General features: G+C 33.1%; 1 long non-coding RNA gene across 1 annotated transcript; it reads right to left on the reverse strand.

The window, feature by feature from the left end:
- Nucleotides 1-4,765: 4,765 nt before the first annotated feature.
- Nucleotides 4,766-8,549, reverse strand: LOC139501634 (uncharacterized). The gene is made up of 3 exons (XR_011658621.1): nucleotides 8,362-8,549; nucleotides 5,956-6,243; nucleotides 4,766-4,796 (listed from the first exon to the last, which is right to left on the reverse strand). It is a non-coding gene; the product is annotated as an uncharacterized lncRNA (long non-coding RNA).
- Between the last annotated feature and the right edge of the window lie 14,812 nt (nucleotides 8,550-23,361).

A 23,361-nucleotide genomic window follows, 5' to 3' on the forward strand; every position in this document is an offset into this window, starting at 1 on the left:
CGTATATCAACGAGCTTCATTACTGAATTAAAAAAAGAGTCCAAAGATTTTTAGTCAGCTTTTTCCCGTTTTATCCATTTCATACAGTAAGTATGGAGTGAGTCGTGGATGATATTACGACACTCATTCCAATAAATACTTGACGGGGGACGATATTTAGGTCCTTTACAGAGGAATGATTTTAACTCTCGGTCTTGAACGATGTTAAGATCTACTGTTATAACATGGGAAATGGGTCCATCAATATATTCGGAATTACTGCAATTACATGAAGTAGGTATATTTTCACTGATATTAACATCTTTACACAATTGACTATAATTAAACACAAATTTCCGGGTAGATTTCTTGTATATATAACAAATAAGAGGTAGCTCAGTATTGTCAAAATATCCAGTAATTTGTTCTTTAACAGAATGGTCGTTAAATATACCGGCAATATTTACAAAATCAAAGCCTTTATTGACATACTTAATTTAAATAAACTGTGTTTATGATCTTCAGGGCGATCAATTTTGGGAAATAATTTAGAATAACAATATGCCATAATAATTTGAACAATTTCATACATACATTTCTCTAGCTAAAATCTTATACGTTGTTACATACACGAGCGAATCGTAAAAGTTGAGATGTATAAACACCATAAGATGGTGACAAGGGAACGTCACCATCTAAAAATAAATAATAAACGATAGGAAATGAAAAATCACCTCTTTTATTTTATTAAATGTTTGTAGTAAGCTTTTCCTTAATGATATAGATATCAAGATTGCGGAAAGGGCAGTGGTCATTGTAAGAATTAGCCTTATTTAATGTAAGATCAACATGATAAATTGTTTTAGTATACATGCAGAAGTCGTCATTATTGAGAGCTAATATGTCATCCAAATATCTAAACGTATTGCTAAATGTTTGTATCAAATGTTTTTTTCGATGGGTCTTTACTGATTTCAGTCATAAATTGTAACTCATAACAATACAAAAACAGGTCCGCAATAAGTGGTGCACAGTTAGTTCTCATTGGAATTCAAATAACTTGACGATATACGGAATCTCCAAAACGAACAAAAAATTAATCAAGTAAAAATTCAAGCGCAAATATAGTATCAAAGCATGTTCAATTGACATAGTTCTTTTGTTCATTACTAAACATAGGCGATTTTTTATAAACAGTCAATAAGAAAGTTGAAAGATTCATTCCAACTGACAAGCCGAAAATAAACTGACAAAACCATGCATAAAACAGAAAAGACGTACAGTCAAACAGTACAACAAAACACAAGACTAAAGATTGAGCTACACAAAGACCATCAAAAACTTGGTTCGATCTCAGCTGTTCTGGAATGGTTAGCAGATCCTGCTCCTCATGTGGTACCACAATATTGCTGATTTTAATACAAACCAGGTAGTACGTCTAATTTTGTAGGTAACATTCGGAAAAAAGGGGACGGAATAGTAGTTTCAACATTTGGAAATTATCCAAGAATATCTGTGAAATTGATATTAAATAACGGTCAACCAAAATAGGATGGCGTCCGTAAAATTTACGAAGGGATGATTTCAACTTCACTACTTGCAACTCTTGGTTTTAATAGCTTTCCTGTGAGCAGCAACCCGCTATCAAGAAATCTATCATTGAAATGAAAAGTTCTGGGGTATCGAATCAAGTTGAGGAGATATATTCCGTAAGCAGTCGCTTCTATATATTGCTACATAGAAATGGAAAGTTCACTTTTAAGAACCTGAAATCAACTCTTATACTGAAAGTTTTGTTTGGATCGAACCTAGTTGTCAAGACAAGACAAGACAAGACAAGTTTATTAATACACTCAGGCACATATTGTGTGCAACAAGAGCAGCAGCAGCAGTTGTCAATATACTCAGCAGATTTAACTGTGTATGTTGTATCATGTATTTTAAGTTCGATAGGATAGATGCGTTCAACACAGTGAACATATTTTGAATTATTGAGTTTACAATGCGGAATAAGGTATAAAAGTCACTCACCATGGCGGGCAGTGCATTTCATATTCATAGTAAAACCAAATATAGCATTAACAACAAAGGTTTCATTGACAAATAACTTACCATTGTTTTCATCATCGAATATGTTTATTGCGTCTTTGAATCTGTTTTCTTGAAATGTTGTGAACATGCTGTTTAAAAAAACAAGAGAAAATACTAATCCGTCAGGGGCATTACTTAAACAAGTAACTTTTGAAATTACCTATACAAGTAATGTTGAAAACGATGCTATTTTAAAAATTACTTATATAAGTAACCTTTCTAAATATTACTTTTATAGGTGACCAATTATACCAATTTTACTAGTTTTAACAAATTTTTACAGTCATCTGGTTATTTTTCCCATGGAATATAAAATCTAATCCTTCTGAAACACTAATTGCTTTTCTGACGCACTTATCTTTGATATCGACGCTTCTTGGTCAGAGGTTGGTCTCTTGGGACGATTAAAATATCGTTTTCCTTCAAAATCTTGAAGGTAGACAGATATCAATAGATATAAACGTATGAATTAATTAAGACTTGAAGTTATTTACAATGTGTAACCCAAAACAGTTACATATGTTCCTTAAATACGTGTTATTACTAATTCTTTCAAAGATGTACAAAATAACTTATTAAAGTAACATTTTTGTCATTATTTTTAAAGTAACCCTTTATGTCTATTCTCCTCTCAAAGCTTACAAATTCTTAAGTTTAAGTAACGCCCCTGACTGCTAATTGGTAATAAAACTCCAAAATAAACAAAGGTGCCGTACTTATATGTCGTACGTAGGATTCGAGTTTCGGTTGCATTAGAGTCGTTAGTTTTGATATTGGAGTCAAAATAGTTGAAAGGCTCCAAAAAAAAACAAACACAACTCTCTTACTGCACATACAGATGGGTGCAGTCCTAATCTGTACAGCAAGTTAACTTGATAACCAGTCATTTGGACAGGTCAAAGTTAACCAGTGACCGGATTTAGCACTGCTCTGACCAGTCCTAGGACAAAAATCTAGTTAAAAGCGGACTTGGTCTTAGGACTGTTTTCATGTCCGCCAAAAAGTTAACTTCGAAACATGTCCGCTATTGATATAAGATAACTTCGAACCAGTCCTGTCATAAGTTAACATAAGTTAACTTCAAAACCACTCCTGCCGTAAAGTTAACATAAGTTTACTTCGAAACCAGTCCTGCCACAAAGTTAACATGTATAGTTGAACATTACACTCATATTCTTTAGGTTAGTAGCTATTTTAGTTTTTCAGAGGAAATCAAAGTCTTTTTCTTCAGACAGCTGATACATGTAACCAATGGTTGTTTCTGTAGCAAGAACACAATCATCATTACTATTCAATTAAGTTGAATATCTCGAATAAACGAAAAACGCCTGGTATTTTCAGCATGTTGTCACTTGTGAAACAAATTCTTTCTAGAGTAAATAAACAACTGATTTACGATATATGTCATACATTTTAATTGAAATGAAATGATATCAAGATTATTAATTTACATACTCGTTAGCAAAGTCATTAAACATGCTCAGAAAACCTTTAAACGCATATATTTACAGCTGAATGTATTTTGATAACATTGTTCATTTTGAAATTCTACAAAATCCTGTTTCATTTACGCACATAATCGCTCAATCTGTTGATGGATATTGTAGTATCCTTGACAGCACTGTTTCAATGAAAATGTGTTGAATTATATTTAGGTATATGTAGCACGTATAGACACGTGTATTTACCTCTTGACAAAATTAGAATAACGCATTTTACAAGAACGCAGAAAAAAAAAGAAAATGAAAGTCATTTTCGTATGCCCACTACATTGTCTATAAATTATCGCAAAGTGAACATTTGTATAGAAGGAAATAACTTACAAGAAATATTCATATCACCTTAAGATAGGCTATTGATGTAACACTCTATTTTTTGTACAGACAAAACAAACAAGTTGTAAGATAAACCGTAATCAACAGCATTTTGGTTTACCTTTTAAAACTAAATTTTACCTAGAATACACATAGCTATTTCGATGCACGTTTTGCTCACATCGGGTATCACCAGTGGCACTTAAATCAATACATATGCATGTCAAATCAAAAGAGAAAAATAATTAGCCAATACAACTTCTATATTGGTGTATTTGGCGTCAAGATAACGCTACTGCTATATGGTGACACATACCGTAAATTGGGAACAGTTGGTGTCGGGTTACTTTTGCGGTTTTTTCTCACATGGCATGCGTTTAATTTTTGGTGTGTACTTTTGGTACAATAGACGTGAGTGAGTGCATGCCTTCATAATTGCCTTTATTTAACTGTTTGTTTTATTTTTTATTATTAATATATGACGATTCAAAAAATAAATCCTTTTGTTTTGGCTTAAAAAATGCAACTTTGAAGACATAGTTCAGTCTTGAACATCACTTTCTACACAGCTGAACACAAAGTACTGAAAAAACACTCACTTTTATTTTAGAAAAAAAGCTGGAAGGATTTACACTTTCATTGTGACCACTCTCATGTTTGATGTACTTGTATATTATTCGCAACAGTTTACGGGACTACAATATTACGATATTGACATAAAGGTACGCGATTTAGCGTTATATTTTTTTAAGTGTTTGCTTTAATACGCGTGATTACTTTTGGCACTTTGATTGGATAAACTAAATAAACCACTTAAAAACAACAAGCAAACTAACCCATTTTACGGTATTGTAAAGATGTTTACTTACGATCTTGTGAAAATGTCATCTTTGTCTTGCGGACATTGGTCAACTATATGTAAAAATAAAAATAAAAATTATCGAACATTAACGGACAATACAAATATTCCGATTAATTTTCTTTTTGAACATTCGGAAAAAAACTGCGTTTTGTTTTCAAAACGTGTTTGAAAGAAAATGGATATTTCAAATTTAAAGAGATTTCTTTAAATACATTGATCTATATCATTAATATTAAGCTATAGCTTTCGGTGATTTAATACGAGTACTGGCATTTTAAGTATTGTACATTGCAAATGAAGATATAAACACAAACATAGTTCATGGATGCAACATGTAGAACAATATCAGATTACCCTTCATGGGCACGTGAGATCAAGCCCGTTTTTTGTGTGTGTTTGTTTATCTACATTGGTCACAGGTAACGGAGGATGGTTGAAATATGACACAACATATTTAACCTTGCTGTATTTTTGCTTCTGTTCCAAGTCAGGAGTCTCTGGCGTTTGTTAGTCTTTTTTTAACTTTAATTCATTTATATATTTCGGATTTTAGTATGACGTCCATTGTCACTAAACATTTGTGTTAAGGGGACAACTTAAGCACGCATCCAAGTGTTGGAATGTCATGCTGTAATAGAGACCAATCGGTGGTTTCCGCCTGTTTTCTGCTCAATTGTCACTTTAACACATTCTCAATTTCCTTTCTCCATTTTTTTTGTGTTTCTCAGTCTTTGATTTTTATGTTGTGTCATGTCACTGCTCTTTGTCTTTTGGTCTTTTTCTTTTTTGGTCGTGGCGATAGCAGTTTCTTTACGACTTGTGAGTTTGAATGTCGTTTTTGTATGTTTCGTCTGGTGTTTTTTTTTAATTTGAAAGGAATATTAAATCTAAAAAGAAAGACTACTATTACAATTCATGGTGCTAAATGGATAATAGTCATTTATATCGTTGGCCTTTGAATACATGTAATAGGTTACGGAAGATAAATATCATTTTCATGTTGAGAAAGACGAAAGTGTTATGTCGTTGTAATCTTTAAAGTTCATAGAGAAAATCAGATCAGTGTATCATTATAATATTATCTAGAAACAAAAACACGTGATAATGTCTTTATTTATTTTTAGTAATACAAAGAAATCGTCAATGATTCGTACATAACTTGAGCGCAGACACTAGAAGCAAGTTTAAGTGCACCTGTTTTCCACTTACCTAGATTATTGCAAGGAAGTTTGTGACAAGAGCAGTCCTCTTCCGACGGTACACAGTAGCAGTCTTGGTTTGGCTTGGTGACAAATTCATACCCTTTTGTCAAGTCGCATCCACAAGTAATGTCGCTTCTCTGACTTCCTCTTTGAAACAAGTATTGACCTTTTTCAGTACAAAAAGACTTTTGATACACACATTTACTGTTACCGTCAGTTGAGAATGGAAAAGGCTGATATCGTTCGTAGCTACATTGCGCCTTGTTAAAAAACGGTTCATATATGAGTTTGCTGCCTAAAGATGAAATAATATGAAAAATTATTCATTTATTTATACTCATCCTAGATGTTTTGACCATTTCAATGATAAAAACATTAATGGCATTTAAGTATATAAAATAATTTGTGTACGCCAGACCCGCGTTTAGTCAACACAAGATTCATCAGTAAAACTCGAATATAAAATGAAAAGCTCAAGTATCAAGTTACAAAAATTATCAAAGGTACCAGGATTATAATTAAGTACGCCAGACGCGCGTTTTGTCTTCATAAGACTCATCAGTGACGCTCATATCAAAATATTAATACAAATTTTGAGGAAAGACAATTCAAAAATAGTTTGCCGAGAATAGATAAAGTATTTTACCTTAGGGTTAAAATCATTAGTCCTTCGAAAAATGCAAATCATTTTTAACAGTTGATTTATTATTATGACTATATCAATGAAAACTTATGTCAGCATACTGCGCCGGTAATACTTTTTGGAGACCTCCAAAAGCAGAGTAATCGACTCAAATATATTTACCCTTCCAAAGCACATGAAATCACCTCAAGTTTTTGGTGGGGTTCGTGTTGCTTAGCATTTAGTTTTCTATAAAATTGAGAATGGACATGGGGAATGTGTTAAACCGACAACAGCCCGAACATAGAGCAGAAAACAGTCGAAGGCCACCAATGGGTCTTCAATGTAGAGACAATCTCCCGCAACCGGAGGTGTCCTTCAGCTAACCCCTAAACAAACACGCAAGCTAGTTCAGTGTTAATAGATGTCATACTAAACTCTGAATTATACACAAGAAACTAAAATTAAAAATTATACCAGAATAACAAAGGCCAGAAGCTCCTGACTTTGGACACTACTGTTGCCTTTATTTAACATATTTTTTGAGATCTTAACCCTCCCCTATACCTCTAGCCAATGTAGAAAAAAACAAACGCACAACAATACGCACAGCAAAACTAAGTTTAAGAGATTTCCGTGTCCGATGTCAGAATTTTCGTGTGTACTTTTGTTTGTCTGTTTGTATTTTTTCCTTTTTTAGCCATGGCGTAGTCAGTTTATTTTCTATATATGAGTTTGACTGCCCCTCTAGTATATTTTGTCCCTCTTTTATGGCTTTAACTTATCCATTGATGCAAAGTGACTGTTCTTGAATTTTAGGAAATTCAGTATGATTAAACTATAATAAGCAAAACCTTAAAATTGTATTTCATTTTAATTTAATAGTAAATATTGTTTTATTTTAAGAATTATTCATTGACTTTAAGTAAACACATTGTATAATCGACAATATCTGATTGTTTTATAGAAAGACAACTATTTTCTATAGTTTGTTTCATAATGTGGTGCTATTAAACTACTGTTAGAATTCAATATATCTTTTATTCAAGTTTTCATTTGCGCACCTTTGAGAAGAGTTATGTTGTCGAAATGCGCATACGCTACAGCAAAATTAATAATAAATATTTATCATACATTAAAAATTCAATTATAAGCGTATTTGAAAACAAGAATGCATTGTTGCGTTAAAATTTTTTTATATTGTAAATTATGGCGAGGTATACAGAATTTTGCAGTATTTCCAGTTGTATCAAATCGTATTATGAATTTGATGATTTTGTATTTCCATCACAAAATCGAAAAGAAATTTTACAAATTATTTTATTTAAAAGAAGTTTTTATCAATTACACATTCGCAAAACTAATTTCTAAATATAATTAATGTACCAGCAATGAAAACTACATGGGAATGTGTTTCATGTTTGTACTCCGAGTACTGTTGGGGAAGCTTTTTGTTATGAATGATTTAGTATTGCTGTAACTTTCCCATCGTACTGATAACATGGATAAAACATCGCTATATGTTTACAACTTATCGTTTGATTGTTCTTACATTTTCATTGATGTTTGAACACTGTATTAAACGTTAAAAGGTATAATTTGATCACGTTAGCAGCTTGAAACCATCAAGTTCATACGCTCTTCTTTGTACATAAATGTAGAACAATCACACATTGATAGATAGTTTACACACAAGCTTTCCAAATGAAAAACAAATACAATGAAAGCAGTTGTTATGGTATCAGGAAAAGGAAAGGACATTTTAATGCTAACTGTATCTGATAATATTACCAATGCTGCTATAGTCCAGTCCATCACATGTTTCGTGATAAGTCCTCTCTGGATACTTAAATAAACACACATACTGGCTTTTGATGCTGCAATTAAACCCAATTTCTCGAAGACGCCATTCTCCAGAATCTGGACATTTCAAATCATACTCTAGTGTAACAGCAACAACCTTTAGAAATATATTAAGCTTTGTTAACAGACGTGACGGGGACGGCTGGTTCATTGTTCAATATACTATATCCAAGTAAAACATGTGATAATATGAGATTTTAAAAATGCTTTTTTTATGTTTTAGTCTAGCCATTATTGTGGCCTCTAGTATAACTAGCGAAACATTAGTTTTCCAAATCCACAATAAGAACTTACTATCTAAAAGAGGGACGAAAGATACCAAAGGGACAGTCAAACTCATAAATCTAAAACAAACTGACAACGCCATGGCTAAAAATGAAAAAGACAAAAAGACAAATAATATTACACATGACACAACATAGAAAACTAGAGAATAAACAACACGAACCCCACCAAAAACTAGGGGTGGTCTCAGGTGCTGCGGAAGGGTAAGCAGATCCTGCTCCACATATGGCACCCGTCGTGTTGCTTATGTGATAACAAATCCGGTTAATAGTATACACTTATCAGATTATCGAATTTTAGAGTACCTAATAATAGTTATCCTGCAACGGCGCTTATAGCGCAATACAATCATTAAATGTTTTTTTTTCGTTAATAAGCACTAAATCGATTTGATTTTAAACATATTTTATTCATTAAGATATGAAAAGGATTGAGCAACAGGCACATCCTATAAAAGCTGTCTCCATATTACATGTTCAAGGTATAATTCAATTATAACAACTGTTACAGTATTAAAATAATGCAATTACATGTAGTGGAACATGCATGCTACTTATGAGCACACAGAGCAAATATATTTTTACAGTGTTACTTACTAAATGCAAAGTATATTTAAGTATATCATGTATATAGGCACTTACTCATCGTGTATTCAAGAACCTTGAAACATGCAAATATCCTTTATAAGTCATTAGAAATATATATATATATATGGCTTGAAAGAGACACTAAGCTTGCTTAGTGGATTAAATGAATTAATGTTTAAGGGGAGGGAAAAAAATAAAAAATAAAACTAAATGAAACAAAAAATAAGTTTCAAACAAAACTTTGAGTGTCACTGATATATTTATGAACAGATTTAAAAATAGCAATATTCATATCATATGAAAATAATCTGTTTCCAAAAAGTAATAATTCAATATTTATATCAACATTATCAGCAATGTAGTTAATGGAATCAAAAAGGATCTGTCTTACATCATTGTACTTAGGGCAAATAAAAAAGAAATGTTTGTTATCCTCAACAGGGTGATTAAAGTTTGCACAAAAAGTGTTCTCGGATAATAATTGATTAAACAGATGAGATTTTAGGTTGCTAGCAATATTTCTGAGTTGACAATGACTGATATTAAGTTTCCTTATCCCATAGTTGAAGGGTTTAAATATATCATCAGTCCTATAAAACTTTTCCGGTTCCAGCACTAAATCGATATAACATTGCAGAGCTTTTTTCAGTGACACCGTGGGGAAATCAGTCTAATTCTCCATTCAAAAATTAAAAATGTATTTAAAAGCGAATGTTCCAAATTCCACAGGCAAAATTCATATCAGATAGATCTTGCTGAGCATTTTATCTCATTTTAAATCTCATTTTATCTCATTGTTAAAGGATTAAGTAGGTTTTGATCCGCAGAGACATTTCTTAGTTTCTGTTAACTATAACTGAAACAAAGGGTTAAACATTTGTCATGGACATGCATTAATTAATAACCACTAGACGTTAAGAAACTGCCGACCAATCATTCAAATAATTGTTGATTTCCTTTTTTGACAACTCAAATGCATCTCATATTATATCGTTAAGGCCTTTCGTATATGTCTAGTTGTAATATGCAAACAAATCGGAATGTACTGCGAGAACAAAACAAAAACTATAAGTAAAAAGAAAAAAGAAAACAAAAAAGGAGGTCAAAATTACGAAACCAAAGCTACAATAACTTCACACAATAAATACTTTTTATAACAGTTGTTTCTATTTCTTATAGTTGTTAAGATGTCCATATCATTTTGTATCTGAGGGATTTTGGTCTCATTGGCAAGTACACCATGATATCTCTTTTTTTGTTATTTACACAATTTAAGTACATACCAAACATAACAAAATCACCGACAGCCTACACATTTTACACATTTCCTTTAGTCACATCCATCTGAATAAATAATAAAAGATATTGCATGTATAACATATCTTGGTAAGCTCTAAATATTCAATACTCACAGATGAAAAATTCATACCTGTTTTATCAGTAGATGTCTCTTAATTTAATCTATGCTTTATTTCTATTATTTGATATTGAACTTTAATAGTTTGCTCTCAAATGCTGAGAAACTATGAGAGAAGATACTTGTACGGTACAGTTTAACAATGTTCGTATTAATGACAAAACCAAAGTCTTACAAATGAAACACATGCTGATCCTAACATGTTGTTTTAAGATACAAAAGTTGATAGCTACAGAGGAAGCAATAACAAACACAAGTAAAACGCTAAACAGGACAACAACGCTTTTTTACAAAATACATTCTTACCATATCATCTGAATCGCTTACCTAAAATGCAATTCTTTGAAAAAAATGAATGCAATTTATATAGGGGTGAACATAGTGTTGCTCATTATTTTTCGGCGAAAATTAGATGTCTGTTTTATACAAGTCAAGTTTATTGTTTTAAGATATTGCGTACATGTATATACAAGCTATCTGTATACACCCTCATAAAAACAAAATGATATTTAATTTAGCTTTTGCATTCGCTTAAAATCATTCCCTAACAAATCGAAATATGGAATGAAGTAAAATCACAAAAATACTGAAAGTCCCTTATCAAATGGCAAAATGAAACAATAAAACATATTAAAAGAATGGACAACAACTGTAAAATTCCTGACTTGGCACAGGCTTTTTAAAATTGTGCATTGAACCTGGTTTTATAAGCTAAACCTCTCATTTGTATGACAGTCGCATCCAATTCAGTTATATTTACAACGATGCGTCAATAAAACAAACAAAATAGTCAAAATATGGGTACAGCAGTCATCACTGCATTTTTTTTAAATATATTATCTTATCAATAATATGAAATAATGGCATTAAAGATCATCCAGTTAAAAAAAATAACGATAGTGCCATATGTCTGACGTTAGGAGAGAAACTTATAATTTTAACACAGATAATATGTGCCATAAAGAACGACGAAAACAATCACACATGTAATGATAATACCAGTAGCAATAGTGAATAAAAGACATTTACTGAATTCTTGTAGAAGTAAAGTGATTTAATTTACAAATTTACAATTATTACATGACCTGTTTGGCGTTTGTTCATCTTTACGCAATTGTACATTAAGGTATGGTATCTGTTGTAATTGTAAATTGCCTCTTAGAGATACTTTCCCTAAAAATGTGGGATTAATAAAATATAGCTGTTAACACGGTAGATTTGTGCCAACAAGAACGTTCGCAGAACCACAAACATAGAATAGACATTAATTGGTGACTTTTATAGGTAAACAGATAAAATTAACAAAGAATATTTTATTAAAGTGTCTTATACTTGATGATTTGTAACTGAGCTGATTGAATTATTGTGACTCTTTTGTTTAACTAAAGTCTGTGATAACATGAGCTGATGATTAATAACTAAGTATTGTTGTTAAAACACGGGTCGTTCTCTATGATTTTCAATCGGCATTCAAATCTCGGTTGCAAAACGATTAAATATTTAAAGTACATTATAATTTATAAATCATATTTTTGTACACTATAATTGATTAAGCTCAATTAAAAAAAGTGGAGTATATCTTCCAATATCAGTGAATACCACGTTTTTTAATCTCTAGTCAATAGTTGCATCATTTGCAATGACACCGCTTATATGTATACTTATATTCGTTTGATCACAGATACACACTTTGGAATCCACTGTTACAAACCCTCATTCAAACCAATACAAACTTCAAGCTATAATATCGGATATTGCAAGTCACAGACTTTTCAAGCCAGTTCGCATTGGAAAAGATGAAAAAGAGAAAAGATCTTTTCTAAATCTTTCCTTTGCCAACAAAGGTCTCGATGGCGTCAACCTAGGCAACATCCTTCATCATAAATTAGTTCAATCGAAAATACCTCCTTAAAGACCAGTCTGTACCAATAATTTCTTATACCTATACCTAAACTATTGCAACTAAAATTTTCAATTACAAACGCATTTCGCAGAATCTCGATATTGACGACTTCAAGTCTAAACCTCCTGATTGCACTTGTGCTAGTTCCCAATTCACATATAATCCTGCTGACCACGTTATTACCGGTGACCTCAACATTGTTAATAATACTTCTCTACGAAATGTGTTATCGAAAGGTCCGAAATATCGTGAGCCTAAATCCATCAATTGGAAATACAACTTTAAAATTTTGATGGATTCAGTCGAGGATTATGCCAGGCAATGGGCTAAACGTGAAAAGGAAGACGTAGACACTCTATCCGAATGGATTAAGGCAGTTAGGTCGTTAAAACAAATCAGAATTAAGAAACTGAATGGGTCCATCAATGCCCATGCTACGTCAATTTTTAAAGACCCAAATGTTGCTAAACGCTTATCCGACCTCCATGATAAATATGTTGTTGTCTCCGTAGACAAAGCCCCAAATAACATCGTTTTTGTCTGTAAAAGTCACTACATTAATTGCTTGATAAACGAATTAGGTATAGACAATTCACTTGGAAACTCAACATGTATCCTCACGACACTTACCAAAGAAGAAATCCTGGATAATCATAGGTCTGTTCTTCGTTCCTTTGGTATTTCAACCAAAGATGAAGAACTGGATCTTCCATCACTGTATTGGATACCTAAACTACATAAGTGTCCTTACAAACAACGGTATATTGCTGGGTCTTCCAAGTGCTCCACGAAACCTCTTTCTAAATTATTAACATCTATTTTATCAGCAATCAAAGACGGGCTTCAAAGTTATTGTGAAACTGCCTATTCTAGAGGTGGCGTGAATCAGATGGGGATACTTAAAAATTCCAAAGATCTTTTAGAGTACATACAATCTAACTCTCTTTCATCTTGTAACAGTATTAAAACATTTGACTTTTCTACTCTTTACACAAGTATTCCACATTCCAAACTAAAAGACACATTGAAAGAGTTGGTATTACTTTGCTTCATAAAAAAGAATGGCCAACGTAGATACAAGTATCTTGTCTTAGGGAGGGATAAATCATACTTTGTAAAGAATCACTCTGATTCAAACAAAAAATTCTCTGAAACCGATATTATCAAGATGCTTGATTTCTTGACTGATAACATATTTGTAACGTTCGGAGGACGTGTTTTTCAACAGACTGTCGGCATCCCAAAGTTAGCAATATCCTTTAACTCTACTTTCCGCTATATAGATGACGTTCTTTCACTAAACAATTCAAACTTTGGTGACTATGTGGAACGCATCTATCCCATCGAATTGGAGATAAAGGATACTACATATACAGTTAAGTCGACTTCATATCTTGACTTACATCTAGAAATTGACAATGAGGGTCGGTTGAAAACAAAACTTTACGACAAAAGAAACGATTTCAGCTTTCCAATTGTGAACTTTCCATTTCTAAGTAGCAACATTCCAGCATCACCTGCATACGGGGTATATATCTCCAAATTGATACGATATTCCCGTGCTTGCATTTCCTATCATGATTTTCTTTATAGAGGGTTACTGCTCACAAGGAAGCTCTTAAACCAAGAGTTCCAAATGATGAAGTTGAAATCATCCCTTCGTAAATTTTACGGACGCCATCACCATGAGTTGGTTGACCGTTATGGAATAACCGTTTCACAAATGATATCGGATATGTTCCTTACGTCGTAACTACAATCCCCTTCCCTTTCATGAATGTGACCTACCGAATAAGACTATTTACCGGATTTGTAATCACATAAGCAACACGACGGGTGCCACATGTGGAGCAGGATCTGCTTACTCTTTCGGAGCACTTGATATCACCCCTAGTTTTTGGTGGGGTTCGTGTTGTTTATTCTTTAGTTTTCTATGTTGTGTCATGTGTACTATTGTTTTTCTGTTTGTCTTTTTCATTTTTAGCCTTAGCGTTGTCAGTTTGTTTTAGATTTATGAGTTGGACTGTCCCTTTGGTATCTTTCGTCCCTCTTTTAACACTTTCTTAAGAAAAAAACACACGACGAAGAAGATTTTAGGAAAATGCTTGAATTTGTCACCGATGATATTGATTGATTGATTGTTTATTCTGAACGCCATTTACAGTACTGTTCGCTTCATCATGGCGGTCAGTTGTTATTTGGGAAGGAAGCCAGGCTGTTATGGCTCCAACATGTTCGTCGAATTTTGTGCATAAGTGTATTGAACACAAACTTGCTTTTACAGTTATTACTAGTTGAACATCACTACTGGCCAGTTTATTGTTATATCTATATAAAGATGCAAAATGTGCATTTATTTCAGATAAAAAACGCAACTTGTAAATATCGCACCTGCTCTATCCCAAAAAGATGTATACAGTGTGGTGAACTACTTGTGGGACTTTTTTCAAAACAATAGTGAAGTCTTACGACTCTTACTTCTCACATAAGCAACACGACGGGTGTCACTTGTGGAGCAGGATCTGCTTACCCTTCCGGAGCACCTGAGACCACCCCTAGTTTTTTGGTGGGTTTCGAGTTGTTTATTCTTTAGTTTTCTATGTTGTGTCGTGTGTGCTGTTATTTGTTTGTCCTTTTTATTTTTAGCCATGGCGTTGTCAGTTTGTTTTAGATTTATGAGTTTGACTGTCCCTTTGGTATCTTTCGTCCCTCTTTTACTAAAATTATGGAAAATTTCTTGTAGCGGGGTCTGTAATTCAGTTTGACAGAATCAGACATACTATTTTTTGTAACTTATTGTTGTACATGTAATTTCACCCCACTTACTATTGTATCCATAAAATATAAAGAATTTGGAAGGTGTATTAAAAATATTGCAAATTGTACACTGTCATCGCTAGAGACTCTTTTTGTAGACAACACCAATCAAAGGATGATAACTGTATCCCGGACCATCAGGGGTAGCAAATATTTATCAACCGACCTGGACATATGTTGACTCATCTTTCATGTATACAAATATGATAATTTCATTCAAATAATAATGTTTCGTATCTATTGTAACATTATAATCTTTGTAAAATATTCGAAAGCCATTTCATTTATAAAAAAACAAGGTGGATTTGAAAATATAATTTTTACACGATGAACATGTGCCAGAAAAAACCTGACTACGACAAAACCATCAATTATAATACCAGTAATAATGTAGGGTAGCTAATTACAGAAAACTTTTAAAGATTAATAGATTAAATTAACAAAGAATATTTAATTAAAGTGTCTTATTTCTCGATCATATGTTATTGTAGTTGATTGGATTATTGTGATTATTTTATCTAATTAAAGTTTATAATAGTATTAACTGATGATTGATAAACATGCATTGTTATTAAAACACAAATCATTATTTATGATCATCAATTGACATTCAGAGTTTATTTGCACAGCCATTGAACCGTGTATAATAAAGGATACTTGATATATCATATGTTTGTACCCTCTGATACTCTCGGTCTATTGAAGAAGAAAAAAAAAACTATAATATTTCTCGTCAAACAGTGATTATCATATCCTTTGGCCCCTATGATCGCTCATGGTCCATGCTAGCGCATACATATATTCCTATAAGTTATACATGTATATCGTATTTTGTACACTCATTCAGAGTTGATGGACCATAAACTAGGAGGCAGGACATCGAAATGATCGTTAAACTGATATGGTTCCCATCAAACTAACTTAATAAAAAATCCTGAAAACTGTTGACGCCACCACCAGCGCCGTCGCCGGAAAGGAATATATATATGTCTATCTTTCTTCGAAAATAAAATCAAACTTTGTATCTACTATACTCATCAATGAATAGAAGGAATTAAAAACGTTATACCTTCCAAAATATGAACAGATGTTGCCACATCATTCAGTCATTCAAATCAAAAAGATACACATATAATTCTAACGTTAAAAAAAAGCTGTTTCGACTACTCGCATATTTTCTTTTCTTTCTTTTTATAACTTGGCTTTGGCACTTGTTAATTTAATACATCTATATCACAGTGGTAAGTTAGCAATACACAGTTAGAAGTTTAGTTTCGCATTTTGTCCCCGCTGGTTTTTTCAAATATGAAGGTTATTGTGTAATAAAATTCATTTTTAGACCGCTGAGTACTAATCATTATTTTTTAGCAAATAAATGCAGATTGTTGCCATGGATACAACCAAAAGAAACTATGTTTTAACATTGTTTACAGTGTTTACTGGATATAAAATATATGGAAGATTCTGATTACATACATATTGACATATATGCCACAAATAGTAAGCTCAATACTGTCAAAAAACTGTCTATTGCTACCTAATATCAAGTTACATCGTATATTATAAGTTACATACGTTCAAACCCGTGAATAGGGATATTTTAACACCCTGAGGCGAAGCCGACATGTGTACATGGTAATTAAGGGTGTTAAAATATCTACAGATATGAACGTAGATAACGAATTTATCCCCGTTCTTAGTACAAATTAAGTGATTTTTAGGTAGCAAGTTTTTGTACAATCAAATTGATATTTAGATAATTGAAGAATAAGATAACCTTCTAAGGGGGTTTATATGAACATTTAGATTGTTTTTAGACTGTTTAATAGGGTATTTATCTGCGTGACAGGCCGTATTTCCCTATCCGTACCGCCCATAGGTCCATAAATTATTGTAGTGTTTATCAACAAAGATTTGACGCTCGATCTTTTCAATTGAGTTTCATGAAAAAAACGAGCGGAAATGCATATGATTTGTTTGGACCGCTTAATAGATATATGCCTTTGGTTTCAGGAAAGATATCACTGTAATTGATTGAAATTTTATTTTGGACCAAATTTTTGAGACTTTTGTGACATGTTCACCACCCCCCCCCCCCCTTTTTTGCAATAATGTGAATCAAATAAATGCAGATTGTTGTCATGGTTACACCAAAAATAGATTATATTTCATCATTATACCATTAGAAATCAAATCTATGGAAAATTCATATTCTATAAATATACACATGTATAACATATATAAATATTAAGCCTTATTTGTAAGAAAAAAAGATAAAGAGAGTTTAAAAATTATGAGTTTTAATTTCTAAGTTTTTGCTGTAACTGTGTATTGCTACCTTAGACAAATTCGACCACAAAGAGTAACGTGAAAGTGACGTGTTTTTTTTTCTTCTTTTTTTTTCTTCTTTTATTGTAATTTAAGAACTTTACATATTTCTAATAGGATATAGGGTACTACCTTTGGTACAACACTACAAATATAGAAATATAAAACGTTTTTAATCAAGAGACAGAGAAACTGGAATGGGGCGAATTGGTGCTCAATGTTGTTGAAATGCATCATAGACGCTGTGACGTCAACGCATAGCATTTGCAAAGCTAGGTCAGTAGTCTCATTAATTGACAATGTGGCAGCCAAGTGACGCATTTACTAATTTGAGTGTAAATGATTGACATAATAAGATACAATCGTTTATGGATTAAATATTTAATAACATAAATCATGGATAACCACAGAATTCGATATAGCACAAGGAACAACCATAGAACTAAAAAAACGCGTGTCAAGTTCTCCGGTTTAATTGGTAGCAACATTCGGGTTTATGGGTTAGCAACAACCCGGGGCTATGGGTTTTGTAACGAAGTGAGTTAACCAATCAAAATTCTAGTAATATACTTAGCCGGGGATAATGTTGTTGAAACACACTCGCAAATACAAATAATTTCAATTGGACAACTGTAATTGTAATGTGGTTAGTTTATACCAACAAGAACATGATTATATACATGATATTTATTCAACGAGCACGTGTCATGATAATAAAAAGTAAAATCACAAAAATACTGAAATTAGAGGAAAATCAATTCGGAAAGTCCATAATCACATGGCAAAATCAAATAACAAAACGCATAAAAAACGTATGGACAAGAACTGTCATATTCCTGACTTGGTACAGGAGTATTTAGAAAAGCAACTAGAAACAGACTTATAAAGAGGTTTCTTAGACCCCTTTTACACTAGGACATATTTATTGATTTAATCTAGACCGGTTCACTTTAGATTGGTTTAAGGGCCAATGAAAACGCTTTGGGTCGATCTTTAATCGGTCTTAACCAAAGTACCAACAGTGGTAGTTAAGTTTAAATCGATCTAAAGTAAACCGATCTTACTTTAAATGTGAACGCAGATATCGGTTATAACTAGTACAATTGAATCTATAATAACATATGCGCATGTTTAGCGGTAAAACTATCTTAGAGGTTCGTTGTTTAACCATATTTCTCAGTAAACAAACCTGTAAAACAAACTGAAATCTTTGCCGTAGCATATTAAGTGGATTTGCAAAATCTTTGTCTCCTTTTCTTATGTTGATTTGTGTTTTAGGAACCGCAGTAAATCGTCATATTCTAACTTCGTTGCTACAGTTATATGTTGTAAATTAAAGAAAACTGGGCAACAACAGTATCAAAATTTTAAGATTCAAGATAAACAATAACTGTATCCATTTTTTTCAATGGTGTGTACAATGTATCAGAATATCAACACATTAATTTGATCAATCAGTTCAACGCATATACACAATAGTTACAGTTTTACGGGTAAAACGGTTAGATCGATTGCGGTTTTTTTTTATTTTAAGTGTGAACGCAGAAGTTTATATTAGACCAAGATCGTAATGGTTAAAGATAATATGAATGCAAACTGGTTTAATTTAGATCGTTTAAAGAATAAAAATGCCAATCGAACAGGGTCTTATAGATTAAAAGATGCAAATAACAAATAGCATATGATAAAAGTGCCTTATTTGTCAATAAGATGTTTATTAAGTTGATAAGATTATTGTAATTCTTTTTATTCATTCTAAATTTGATAGATTACCTATGACTGATTAAAGATTAAATATACATTTTTCGTTATAATTGCCAATCTTCATTTATATTTTCGGTTGATCTAAACAGCATTACCCGGTGAAATGGGTCAGTATAATGAACTTAACGTCATAAAACATTCACGGTTAGTCAATAAGGGGACAAAAGAGCATAACACAGTCCAAATTGGTTAGTGCGTGCACCTTTACATCAATATACAGTCAAAATGGCTCAGTTCAAACACCGTTGCATAAATACACAGTCTCCATGGGTCAGTACACGGACCTTTACATCAATACAGTATCGATGGGTCAGTTCGCGGACCTTAACAACAATAAACATACTCGTTGGGTCAGAACACGGACCTTAACATCAATACACAGACTCGATGGGTCAGTACAGGGACCTTAACTTAAATACATAGTCTCGATGGGTCAGCACACGGACCTAAACATTAATACAGTCTCGATGGGTCAGTACACGGACCTAAACATCAATACACAGACACGATGAGTCAGTGCACGGACCTTAAATATCAATACACAGACCCGATTGGTCAGTACACGGGCCTAAACATCGTTACACAGTTTCAAAGGGTCAGTACACGGACCTAAACATCAATACATAGACACGATGAGTCAGTGCACGGACCTTAAATATCAATACACAGACCCGATGGGTCAGTACACGGGCCTAAACATCGATACACAGTTTCAATGGGTCAGTACACGGACCTAACAATCAATACACAGACTCGATATGACAGTACACGGACATTAACATCAATACACAGACACGATTAGTGAGTACACGGACCTTTAATAAATTCAACAACACTTACAGTTATCTTTATGATATTTTTTGGTTAACAAATCAAGAATGTTCCCAATATACTGATGAAATTTACCCCAAGGAACTTACTTTAAATCAATCAAATTTATACGGTAATAACTGCTCTTTCCTGCATTTAGATATTTCAGATTTAAACAGAAAACTTCACACTGAAATTTACGACAAAAGGGACGATTTTTAGTTCCCTACTGTTAATTTTCCATTCTTAGATGGTGATGTTCCTTTGGCACCATCTTCCGGTGTTTATATTTCACAGCTCGTTCGCTATGCCCGTGTCTGTTGTGACGTTTTTGATTATTTTATCGAACGCAATCTATGTATTTCTGGTAAATAATTAAACTAGGGATATCGTTACCAAAAATTACTTAAAACCTTTACTAAATTTTTCCATAGATTTAAAGATTTGGGTTTGAAGTTTGGTTGTTATTTCAAACGAGATAGCACATCCTCATTTTTACGGAAATGTTGTTAACCGTGCCCGGAAATTTAGAAATGATCGCTGTAAACATATCGCTCCTTTAAATAAACTTATTTTAAAAGGTTACCAATTCAACACTGTAATACGATCATTGAATATTGTGTTTATTGGTATAAATATTGATTTTATTATCAGTAAATTAAAAGCAAACTTAATATTACCAGTATGCTATACAAATATACACGGTCATGGATCTACATTAATATGTCGATACCTGTACCTTGGTATGACACAAGGTCAAGTTTCTCTCTAACTGTTTATGACGTCTTTACACTAAATCCATTTGATGTTGGATGTCTACGGATTGATAGTTTAGTCTTAAATGCATGATTTTTTATTATAAGTTGTTAGTGGCTTTGAACTAGCTGTCAGATAACTGCGAGTACTCTCAGATATGTTCCCAGTGTCTTTTTGTTGCCAGGATGTACAAGTACCCGGCCACGTCAATTTTTATATTTGTCTATCTGATGATTTAAGCCTTTTTTTAACTGATTTTTATAGTTCGTTCTGATGTTGTACTTTTATACCACTGTCCCAGGTTAGGGGGAGGGCTGGGATCCAACTTACATGTCTAATAAAATTAACGGTACCAATTTTCTTGCACCAGATGCGCATTTCGACAATACATGTGTCTTCAGTGATGCTCGTGGCCAAAATATTTGAAATCCAAAGCTTATATAAAAGATGAAGAGCTATAATCCAAAAGGTCCAAAAAGTATAGCCAAATCCGTGAAAGGAATCAGAGCTTTGCATGAGGGAGATACATTCCTTAATTTATAATAATTTCTAATATTTTGTAACAGCAAATTTTTTAATAACGCAAAAAATCCGTATGTTCATGCCAGTACCGAAGTACTGGCTACTGGGCTGGTGATACCCTCGGGGACTAATAGTCCACCAGCAGAGGCATCGACCCAGTGGTAGTAATAAAATTAACGGTACCAATTTTCTTGCACCAGATGCGCATTTCGACAAGACATGTCTCTTCAGTGATGCCAAAATATTTGAAATCCAAAGCTTATATAAAAGATGAAGAGCTATAATCCAAAAGGTCCAAAAAGTATAGCCAAATCCGTGAAAGGAATCAGAGCTTTGCATGAGGGAGATACATTCCTTAATCTATAATAATTTCTAATATTTTGTAACAGCAAATTTTTTAATAACACAAAAAATCCGTATGTTTGTACTGGGCTGGTGATACCCTCGGGGACTAATAGTCCACCAGCAGAGGCATCGACCCAGTGGTAGTAATAAAATTAACGGTACCAATTTTCTTGCACCAGATGCGCATTTCGACAATACATGTCTCTTCAGTGATGCTCGTGGCCAAAATATTTGAAATCCAAAGCTTATATAAAAGATGAATAGCTATAATCCAAAAGGTCCAAAAAGTATAGCCAAATCCGTGAAAGGAATCAGAGCTTTGCATGAGGGAGATACATTCCTTAATTTATAAAAATTTCTAATATTTTGTAACAGCAATTTTTTAAATAACACAAAAAATCCGTATGTTCATGCCAGTACCGAAGTACTGGCTACTGGGCTGGTGATACCCTCGGGGACTAATAGTCCACCAGCAGAGGCATCGACCCAGTGGTAGTAATAAAATTAACTGTACCAATTTTCTTGCACCAGATGCGCATTTCGACAATACATGTCTCTTCAGTGATGCTCGTGGCCAAAATATTTGAAATCCAAAGCTTATATAAAAGATGAAGAGCTATAATCCAAAAGATCAAAAAAGTATAGCCAAATCCGTGAAAGGAATCAGAGCTTTGCATGAGGGAGATACATTCCTCAATTTATAAAAATTTCTAATATTTTGTAACAGCAATTTTTTTAATAACACAAAAAATCCGTATGTTCATGCCAGTACCGAAGTACTGGCTACTGGGCTGGTGATACCCTCGGGGACTAATAGTCCACCAGCAGAGGCATCGACCCAGTGGTAGTAATAAAATTAACGGTACCAATTTTCTTGCACCAGATGCGCATTTCGACAAGACATGTCTCTTCAGTGATGCCAAAATATTTGAAATCCAAAGCTTATATAAAAGATGAAGAGCTATAATCCAAAAGGTCCAAAAATTATAGCCAAATCCATGAAAGGAATCAGAGCTTTGCATGAGGGAGATACATTCCTTAATCTATAATAATTTCTAATATTTTGTAACAGCAATTTTTTTAATAACACAAAAAATCCGTATGTTTGTACTGGGCTGGTGATACCCTCGGGGACTAATAGTCCACCAGCAGAGGCATCGACCCAGTGGTAGTAATAAAATTAACGGTACCAATTTTCTTGCACCAGATGCGCATTTCGACAATACATGTCTCTTCAGTGATGCTCGTAGCCAAAATATTTGAAATCCAAAGCTTATATAAAAGATGAAGAGCTATAATCCAAAAGGTCCAAAAAGTATAGCCAAATCCGTGAAAGGAATCAGAGCTTTGCATGAGGGAGATACATTCCTTAATTTATAATAATTTCTAATATT

Source organism: Mytilus edulis, chromosome 13, assembly GCF_963676685.1.
Source record: "Mytilus edulis chromosome 13, xbMytEdul2.2, whole genome shotgun sequence".
NCBI lineage: Eukaryota > Metazoa > Mollusca > Bivalvia > Mytilida > Mytilidae > Mytilus > Mytilus edulis.